Here is a 10787-nt window from a genome sequence, read left to right as displayed (position 1 = left end):
GCTCCTCTCTCTCGCTTTCTCTGCCATATGCTGTCTTTTCTCCTCTCTTTGTCATGTGCTTATTAAAGTTTCTGTCAACCTAACAAAGAAATCTTTAATTCAAAAATAACCCTTTTTAATTTCTCTTTCTATGCTTTAATTTTCCTCTCTTTATTTATTAACCTACCTTTATATTTCCTCTTTTATTTAATAACTCTTTTGCTTTTATTTAATTTATTTCAAAATAACCCTTTTTAATTTCTCCCCCAGACTAACAAAAGATTCTTTATTTTGTACTCGTTTCTTTAATAAACCTTTGAAACAATCTTATTTCTATTTTTTAATTTCTTTAAAATCCTCTTTCTTTAATTTCTCTCTATTTTTATTTCAAATTAACCCTTCTTTTTGTCTAAATAAACTTTTTAAAATCCTCATTGCTCCTTTCACGACTGTGTGTTCAGTGACACAGGCTCTCTTGCTGCTTATTTTTCAAACTTTATTTCAAAAGAACCCTTATTTTTTTCTAAAATTTTAAAACCCTCCTTGTTCCTGTCTCTACCATGTGCTCCCTCTCTTTTCTCTTTTCTCTCCTTTAAAATCTCTCTACCATGTGCTCACTAAACTTACCTAACAAAGACATCTTTATTTTCATTAATTTTCCTTTTCTTTAATTTCTCTCTCTCAGCCTAACAAAAGAATCTTGAATTTTCCTCTTTCTTCATTCACCTACCTTTATTTTTACCCGTTTTATTTAATAACCCTTTTGCTTTTCTTTCATTTATTTCAAAATAACCTGATTTTTTCTAAAATTTTAAAACCCTCTTTGCTCCTCTCTCCTTTAAGATTTCTTTGCCATGTGTTCAGTGACATGGGTGATAAGCGGGGATGAGCGGTTTGGGGTACAGGAGGGGGCTCTGCTTTTGGGGGGGCTCAGGGCTGTGGCAGGGGGTTGGGGCTCGGGGTTGGGGCGCAGGCTTACCTCGGGTGGCTCCTGGTCAGCGGCACAGTGGGGCTAAGGCAGACTCCCTGCATGTCCTGGCTCCGCGCTGCAACCCGGAAGCAGCTTCCAGGTCCAGCTCCTAGGCATGGTGTGGGGGCCATGGGGCTCCGTACGCTGCTCGCACCCACAGGCACCGCCCCCCCAGCTCCCATTATCCATGGTTCCCAGTCAATGGGAGTGCGGAGCTGGGGCTCAGGGCAGGGTCAGCGCGTGGACCCCCATGACCCTCTCGCCTAAGAGCTCGACCTGGCAGCTACTTCCGGGGCAAAGCCTGGTGCCAGGACAGGTAGGGACTAGCCTGCTGCCTTAGACCCGCAGCACTGCCGACCAGACTTCTAATGGCCTGGTTGGTGGTACTGACCAGAGCCACCAAAGTCCCTTTTCGACTGGACGTTCTGGTAAAAAAACAGACACCTGGCAACCCTACGTGACTAATGGATGTTGGAACAGACTCTCAAAATGCCACACCACGAGAAGAACCAAATGCAAAGCAGTCTCCTGTTGTCACAAGAAAGAGCTCTGTTTTAGCCATATTGAGATTCAGCTGATGGCTAGACATCACAAGATGCCTGAGGGACAGGCCAAAATTTTGTTTGGATGGAAGGAGACCGCTCTGGAGTTGGGAGGTAGATCTGTGAGTCATAAGCATGGAGATAGTAGTGGAATTTGTGTTTGCAGAGGAGATTACCCAGAGATAGTGCGTGGAGAGAGAAGAGAAGGGGACCTAAGACAGAGTTCTGTGGAACCCCTGCAGAAAGCTGGCTGGGGTGGGTGGAATAAGGCTGTTTCTCCAAAGGACAAACTGAAGAAGTAATTCCAAAGGTAGGAGGAGAACCAAGAGAGGACAGACTCACAAAACCAAGGGAGGACAGGATTTCGAGAAGACACCACCAGTGAGGGTGATGAACAGCAGGGAGAGGCTGGGGTGAGGAAGGACACATGTTACAGCCATGCGATCCCACTTTGGCACGTGCATGTCTGAATGGGTCATTTAAGTTGTTGCTCGTTTTTAATATTAAAAAAAATGAAGAGGCTAGCAGATATTACTGCGCCACGTATTCTGAGCACCCTGGTAGATGTGGGTCCCGATGCAGGATTTAAATGAAAACAGGGAGCGGCTTGGTAGTCCAGGATAAGGAGGCTGTTCCATGCTTAGAGTCAAGGAGAAACAGAATATTTACCGAGCTGCTCAATAGGCTCTCACTATTAGAACATGTTATGAAACATAAGTGTTTCTGTGATGTTAAGTTACAACCTTTTTCCCATTCAATTTTAAACAGGAAAGTCCTGCTAAGAATCTGTCCCAGACCCTGCCAGGTCTCCCTTTGCCTAGTATTTACATGCCTGACCTGACACTCCCGTCAGAACTTTGCTTTGCCAACAGATTACATTTTTCACCCTTTCTAAAAACACTGTGATTTACAAGAAACCAGGGGAAGTTATTGGCAAGCTAGCAAAACTGAAACTGAAACTTTGCTGTATTGTTAGGCTATAGATATTCAGGCCTGTCTGTAAAGGTCTATACTTTAAGAACTTAGGTGTATTTTTATCACTTAGCTTGTTATAGAGGTATAACAATTATTACAATATGTTAGGATTGGTTCGTTAAATATGTTAAATTTCAGTAAAATGATTGGTTAAGGAATAGCTGAGAATATTACTGGGGTCAAACAGGAAGTGGGGAGAAGGGAAGTCGGAATCATGTTTGCTAAGGGGGTGAACGGGAATAGGGAATAGGGAACAGGGACGCAGTAAGGCTCTGCGGCGTCAGAGCTGGGAAGGGCCACGGGGCTCCGCGCGCTGCTCTCGCCCGGAGGCACTGCCCCCACGCAGCTCCCATTGGCCATGGTTTTTGCTGGTTTGCCATTCAAGCAGGCAGCAAACCCCACTTTCCTGCAGATCACAGATTCAGGGACAGAATACTCCAGAGCTGGTTATTCCTGGGCCAGGAGAAAGCACAAGGCTCTTCTAAGAAATGCTCACCTCTAGGACAGGACGCCTACTCTGGTGACTCACGGGAGAGCCCCACTCCCCTTCAGGAGCCTCCGACCCACTGTCCTGGGCACAAGCAATGGAGTCAGGCCACCCCCCCCCCTTCTACCTGGGGGGAGGAAAGGGGCAGTTATTTGGAACTCCTCTCCCCAGGCAGCTATCCCAGGAAGTGGGATTGAAGCCTAGTTTTGTCAGCTCTCAGCATGGCTGGGGCAGGGTGTGGGGGTGGTAGGCACACACACACAAAGTCAAATACAGATAGATGTTAGGATATAGATATTCAGGCCTGTCTGTAAAGGCCTAGACTCTAAGAATGTAGGTGTATTCTTCTCACTTGGCTAGTTCTAGAGGTATAAAAGAAAGAATCAAAATCACTGTCTGCCGGTGTAAGGGCCTTCTCCCCCTGTGACAGTCTGAGGCCCTGTGCTTAGTCTAAGGCCTTTGGCTAAGCAGCAGACGCAGCCATAAGCTGGGAAGCGACCAGTCACCTCCTCACATCCCAAACTAGTCACATTGAAATAAGGTGCTATTGGGCTGTTAGGATACAATCCTGTCCTGATAGTGCCTGTCACTTCCAGAGAAAGGGAAGTGCCTAGAAGATGTAAAAGGAAACTTAGTTTGATAGCATCCTGTCTGGCAAGAACTCACTTATCAATAGCTGGGATGTGAAATCCTCACTTCTGTATTGTTTTGTCATTATAGTTCCCACTTTGCCATTGTTTGTCTGCATAATCTCTGTCTGGTTCTGTGATTGTTTCTGTCTGCTGGGTGTAAACTAATGAAGGTGGTGGGATATAACTGGTTACATAATTATGTTACAATATGTTAGGATTGGTTAGTTGAATTTCAGGAAAATGATTGATTAAGGTATAGCTAAGCAGAACTCAAGTTTTACTATATAGTCTGCAGTCAATCAGGAAGTGAGGGGGAGGGTGTGGGTGTGGGTAATGGGAACAGGGAATGGGGGTGGGGAAATGGGAATCATGTTTTGCTAAGAGTGGGGAATGGGAACAAGGCCACAGGTAAGGCTCTGTGGTGTCAGAGCTGGGAAGGGGGACACTAAGGAAGGAAAATGGAATCATGCTTACTGGAAGTTCACCCCAATAAACATTGAATTGTTTGTATCTTTGGACTTTGGGTATTGTTGCTCTCTGTTCGTGCGAGAAGGACCAGGGAAGTAAGTGGGTGAAGGAATGAGCCCCCTAACATCTTGGTGCCGTGACTCGGATGCATCGCATCGTATAGGTGAGTGGCAGCCTGTAAGTCCCTCTCCCCAACAGTCCGTGCAGCTGCTTGGAGGGGGTCTCGCGAACTCTCGTGATGGTAGTTGCGGGTTCTGGCAAGCCAGGGTAAAGGATTTTTTGGATAAATGGATAAGGAAGAACCAGGGCCCATATCAGGTTCTGGGGTCAACCTGGGATGAGATTAAAAAGGAGATGGAGGAAGTGTTAGTGGACCCAGAGGGATTGGGGGTGGCTGAGGAGCCCACCCTCCTTGGTATATGGGTAGTGGAAGAAGGTCCTTGCCCATGGGGACTGAATGCCTTCCAGGGAAAGGAGGCACTTCAGTCCGTTTGTGAGAGGTTTGAAGTAAGGGCAGCATTATGGGAAGCTGCCAGGAATCTTTCAAGTTTGGTGCTGCTTCAGCAAGGGCTGCTGAAGGGTTGTAAATTAGTTAGGGGTAGTGAAAGATGATTTGGCAGAACAGGGTTTCAAGTCAAAAGCAGAGTTAACAGACTACCTTTAGAGACTAGAGCTGGGGTTTGGTCCTGGGGGAGTGGAGAGAAAGAAGGGGAAGGAGCCTACTCTTGGCTCAGAGCTAACTATGTCCTTTTCTTCTTCTTTTTCTCGGTTTACTTAATTTGCTGCTGGTAGCCTATACTTTAAACTGACCTGGCAGGCTTAATTGGTTTCTTTCCATCTCTTTCCCCCTGCCTTTCCACACTTTTGTTTTTCTGAAGTTTTAATGGAGGGTACTTTGGATACTTATGTGAGATGTTTTTGGTTATTTTGGACAAAGTATGAGGGAGGTCTGCTGTACTCCACTGGAATTTTGGAAGTAAAAGATCCATGGGCATCCATGGAGACAAATGTTTTACTGCCTCTTTGAACAGTCTCAGGGTAAAGACAGCACAGGTTAAGGCAGCTGTGTGGCAATAATTGTACTTGGTGGCTAAGCTCTTACAGACAAATTACACTCCCTTAAAGAACTAAATGTAGGAGTAAGTGATTTAAAGAAGTGAGTGAAAAGTTACAAATAGCTTTTGCAAAAATTGATACTACAGGGTTTGCAGGAAAGTAAACCTTTGGGAGTTGTGGAAATGATAAAAGGTAACAGTTGTGGTGTTACAAGAAGGAAGTTTTTGTTTAATGATCAAACCCAGTTATATAAATGTAACTGTATGTGCAACTCTGTGCAGTCACATTGGATGGAAGCTTGGTACTTAAATTATCCAAGGGGGTCAGGTAGAGTGGCTACTCCCACCACTATGCTTCTGTCCCCAGAAGCCTTTACAGCTATTCTGAGGGAAAATGGGCCCTTTTCCCACAGAAATGGTCTATAAGGGACTACTGCAGGCAGCAGGAGGAGAGAGAATCTGATCAAAATTATTTGACTTGGGTAATGTAATCAAAATCACTAAAGGATGTAAGGGGTTTCTATTGGAACTTAACTTGGCTGCTCCTGGTTGTGTCTCGTTGTACAAGATGGAAGTGTAATCAGGGTACAGTTGTGTAAAAAAGAGTAATCACAGTGCAAGGGATGTTAGGCAAAAAAGAATTTTGTGTGTGTGTACAGTGCTAAAATCTGAAGCTGTGTCTCAGCTATTACCTGAGAATAAACTTAAAGCTTGGTACAGCAGAGAAACTATTGCAAACATGGTCTGTTGTACAAGAGGGGAAAGTGAGGTACACCACCTCATGAATTTTGTAAATGACCAGTGAGTGGTGTAATTCACTAGCCTGACTATAGAACAAAATAAGGACAGCCTGGAGGTAATTCTTCTGTTTTTCCTGCAATTAGCAAGGAAATTTGTAAAAGAAAGTGGTATTATTATTAAGCAATAGTCTGTCCCCACCAGGGGGGTGGAAATGGTTTCTTTTGTTTTTCAGACATTCTACAAGCAAGCTGGCGCCAGTGGGCAAAATAACCCACAATACCATGGACCTGTGTTTTCTGTTTGTCTGTGGTGTTTGTCTTGTTGCTAGCATTGTTGTGTTTCAATGAACAGAAAATCTCATGATGTGGGTGGGGGATGGCTTCAAAAGGCTAACCTGGGGGGGGGGGATGTTTATGGGAATGCAAAATGCTCAGCTAGGAGGCCAGCACCTGTGTAATAGCTACCATGGTACCTGGAAATGGAATGGCAACTAAGGTGGTCCCCATAAGCCCTATGGAAATAATGAGAAGGGGAGGAGCTCACTGGGAATCAATGGAGGGGTGTGTAAAATAGTGTAAATCAACAGAAGATGTTTGGATGTGCCCTTAGAAACATAGAATATCAGGGTTGGAAGGGACCTCAGGAGGTCATCTAGTCCAACCCCTGCTCAAAGCAGGACCAATCCCCAATTAAATCATCCCAGCCAGGGCTTTGTCAAGCCTGACCTTAAAAACTTCTAAGGAAGGAGATTCTACCACCTCCCTAGGTAACGCATTCCAGTGTTTCACCACCCTCCTAGTGAAAAAAGTTTTTCCTAATATCCAACCTACACCTTCCCCACTGCAACTTGAGACCATTACTCCTTGTCCTGTCCTCTTCTACCACTGAGAATAGTCTAGAACCATCCTCTCTGGAACCACCTCTCAGGTAGTTGAAAGCAGCTATCAAATCCCCCCTCATTCTTCTCTTCTGCAGACTAAACAATCCCAGTTCCCTCAGCCTCTCCTCATAAGTCATGTGTTCCAGAACCCTAATCATTTTTGTTGCCCTTCGCTGGACTTTCTCCAATTTATCCACATCCTTCTTGTAGTGTGGGGCCCAAAACTGGACACAGTACTCCAGATGAAGCCTCACCAATGTCGAATAGAGGGGGATGATCATGTCCCTCGATCTGCTGGCTATGCCCCTACTTATACATCTGAAAATGCCATTGGCCTTCTTGGCAACAAGGGCACACTGTTGACTCATATCCAGCTTCTCGTACACTGTCACCCCTAGGTCCTTTTCCGCAGAACTGCTGCCTAGCCATTCGGTCCCTAGTCTGTAGCTGTGCATTGGGTTCTTCTGTCCTAAGTGCAGGACTCTGCACTTATCCTTACTGAACCTCATCAGATTTCTTTTGGCCCAATCCTCCAATTTGTCTAGGTCCCTCTGTATCCTATCCCTGCCCTCCAGCGTATCTACCACTCCTCCTAGTTTAGTATCATCCGCAAATTTGCTGAGAGTGCAATCCACACCATCCTCCAGATCATTGATGAAGATATTGAACAAAACCGGCCCCAGGACCAACCCCAGAGGCACTCCACTTGACACCGGCTGCCAACTAGACATGGAGCCATTGATCACTACCCATTGAGCCCGACAATCTAGCCAACTTTCTACTCACCTTATAATGCATTCATCCAGCCCATACTTCTTTAACTTGCTGACAAGAATACTGTGGGAGACCGTGTCAAAAGCTTTGCTAAAGTCAAGAAACAATACATCCACTGCTTTCCCTTCATCCACAGAACCAGTAATCTCATCATAGAAGGCGATTAGATTAGTCAGGCATGACCTTCCCTTGGTGAATCCATGTTGACTGTTCCTGATCACTTTCCTCTCATGTAAGTGCTTCAGGATTGATTCCTTGAGGACCTGCTCCATGATTTTTCCGGGGACTGATTTTTCCTTCTCCTATGACTATGGAGGAGCAGGATCAATGGCCTATGCAAGGGTGGACAATTGGGTGTATTGTGTATAAGGTATTTTGCTGGGAATGTACATATTACTGGGGGCACAATTACACCAGCCCATAACCAAACTACACCCATCTATATGCTGCTATCTGGACTTTGGTGCACAAATGGATCTGTGAATCTTATTGCTGTGAATAATCAAACCAGGGCCTATTGCCTGATTCCATACCAAGTGGTCAAGCTAGTTTGGACAATATCCCATTTCTCTGTGAACATTCAATGGACTTATGATAAGGACAAAAGCCAGCAAAACCTGCAGGGGCAGCTTGTTGCAACTGCCAGCAACTGGACACATCAGATCATGACCCATCGAAGGAGGAGAGGCAGTGTTTTGGGGGTGTCTTGGATATTGGACCATACTGCAGTGGTCAGGACTCGGTGTTGCTGTGGATTTTGTATTGTTAACTGTACTTGTGTTACGTTGCATATGGAGACAACCTATAAGTAATAAGCCCTCCAAACCCTGCAGTGTACTAGACAACCCGGACCCAACCTTCTCGGGCCCACTCTAATGGGAAGTCTGGAACACTAATTGGAATAGGTGTGGTATGCCCGTACGAGAGAAGGTGCAGGGCACTATACTACACACGGGGCAGTGGGACAAATGGAATATCGACACCTTCCCCCTTGATGCCTGGCCCTATCAGGAAGTGTGTCGCCATATGTCCTCTGCTTCTCCAGGGATACCTGGGCAGGAGGATCCCAAAAGAAAAAGAAAAAAAAGGGGTGGAGTGTTAGGATATAGATATTCAGGCCTGTCTGTAAAGACCCAGCCTCTAAGAATGTAGGTGTATTCTTAGAACTTGGCTAGTTCTAGAGGTATAAAATAAAGAATCAAAATCACTGTCTGCCGGTGTAAGGGCCTTCTCTTACTGTGACAGTTGGAGGCCCTGTTCTTTAGGCTGAGATCTCTGGCTAAGCAAGAGAGGCAGCCATAAGCTGGGAAGCGACCGGTCACATCCTAGTCACGTTGAAAGAAGGTGCTATTGGGCTGTTAGGAATACAGTCCTGTCCTGATAATGCCTATCACCTCCAGAGAAAGGGAAATGCCTAGAAGATGTAAAAGGAAACTTAGTTTGATAGCATCCTGTCTGGCAAGAACCGTCTGGCACAGGCTGAGAGTCCCTCTTTGGCTACCCAATCTCACCACAGTTCACACCCACCCCTCAGCTCTGAGCCATCTCACACCCAACTCTTCCAGACAAACTACAACCCACCCACCCTCCAGGCATAGAAAACCAACCCCCAAGTGCAGAACTCTTCCTCTGCCCACCTGACACCCACCACCACCAAGCTCAGAAACCCCCTACTTCTGCTGGCTCTGGGAAAGCAGGAACCGGGGAGGAGTGGGTCTGTGATCTGAAATAGCCCCACAGAAGCTTGAATTCCTTTTTCTGTGCCTGGTTCTTCATTCACAGAGGTGTCCTGCAGCCTCCAGAGCAGCAGTGTCCAGTCCGTTCGCCACTAGCCACATGTGGCTAATAGGCTATTGAATTGTGGCTAATGCATGTGGCTTTTTTATAATGTGGCTAATAAGAAAAATTCAAAACCACAAGGGTGGCTAGCATCGAATTTCTATTGGACGCCGCTGCTCCAGAGGCTGGAACAGCTCCAGAGTCCACCAGGCGCTCCCCAGTGGCAGCAGGGGGTACCCCAACCACACTGTACCCCTGAGCTGATATTGGTGGGACTTAGCCCCATTGTTCCCTAAGGACCAGCTGCCCCGACCACTGAAATACAAATGACAGCAACGGGGACATCAGTAGTGTCTCCACGGTTAGGGCTGTGTTGGGATTTGCATGAAAATCTGTCTGGTTCACACTTAAATGATTGAATTCTGTCTCCAAACTTGGCCCTGTGATTCTTCATAGACCAAATTAATTTTCCATGTAATATTTTTAGAAAAACATTGACAAATGGGTACAGAGGAAACATTTTAAAATTCTCCTTCTTAAAATTTTACTATTTTCCTACCATTCTGTTGGGATCCTGTGACAAAATCAGTCACAGTCTCCACAAACTCCAAATGTCACACACACTTTGATAACATCTCAGAAATAGGCCACTTTTGCGCTATTAAAATTAAATGCATAAAGAGTTTTCCCCCTTCTTTGGGATTCCAAATGATCCTGAATTTTAACTGACAATAGTTAGGCACACGGGAGTTGAGAACTCCTGCTTCTTCTGGGGGCATCGGTTGCAGCTCCAGAATTGAAGTGAGTTTTGCACTTAAAGCAGGGATTCATCCTTTTTTAATGTATGAAAAAATACATCATATACGCCCCAAACTCATAGCGTTGACTCTGAGCATAGAATGACTTTTATGAGCATATGCAAGTAAAACAATTAATCTCAATTAAAGTAAATTTTAAAGTGAGTCCTTTAAAGACGTTACCACGGTATGGCAGACACATTTGTCCCTAATGTTCTCAGTAACCAAATAATATTGATTCTTTAAACTTCCCATGTAGTTAAAACTTACTGAAATATTATGTATGTTATTGCTGAAGATTTTATTTTAGATTCATGGTCATTTTTTGCTATTATATTTCATAAGTGACATTTTCTCCTTCAGCAGGGGCTGGGGAATAATCTTCATTCCACAAAGAACTGCCCTCTTTCAAAATATCGGCCACCAGTTCTTAATTAGACTGAGGCCACAGGCTTTCCTAAGCAAAGAAAGCCACTGCTGCCATTCACCTGAGCCTCATTCCTCTTCACAGCATAGGAAGCTACCATCTTCTCTGAGGGCAAACTTGGCTTCATGACCCTTGGAAACAGTGGATGGTGTTGATCATTTTAAAAGAGGGCATCTTAAATTTGTGCAACCAGTAACCTCAGTTCCACTGAGGACAACAAGAGATGGCAGCCATTTTGCCCTGGCTTGCACATGGGACTAAAAATAGCAGAGTAGACATTC

General features: G+C 45.1%; 1 protein-coding gene across 1 annotated transcript in view; it reads left to right on the top strand.

Annotated features, from left to right (window-relative positions):
* The first annotated feature begins 4171 nt into the window (after window positions 1-4171).
* Window positions 4172-10787, top strand: part of LOC144262483 (interferon-induced very large GTPase 1-like) — a 33032-nt gene continuing 26416 nt past the window's right edge. The window contains exon 1 of the mRNA XM_077812299.1: window positions 4172-4216. The gene's annotated coding sequence lies outside the window, so the exon portion shown is untranslated. The remainder of the gene's footprint in view (window positions 4217-10787) is intronic.

Source organism: Eretmochelys imbricata, chromosome 3, assembly GCF_965152235.1.
Source record: "Eretmochelys imbricata isolate rEreImb1 chromosome 3, rEreImb1.hap1, whole genome shotgun sequence".
Classification (NCBI taxonomy): domain Eukaryota; kingdom Metazoa; phylum Chordata; order Testudines; family Cheloniidae; genus Eretmochelys; species Eretmochelys imbricata.
Note: the sequence above shows the minus strand (reverse complement) of the source record. Positions and strands in the feature narration are given on the sequence as shown.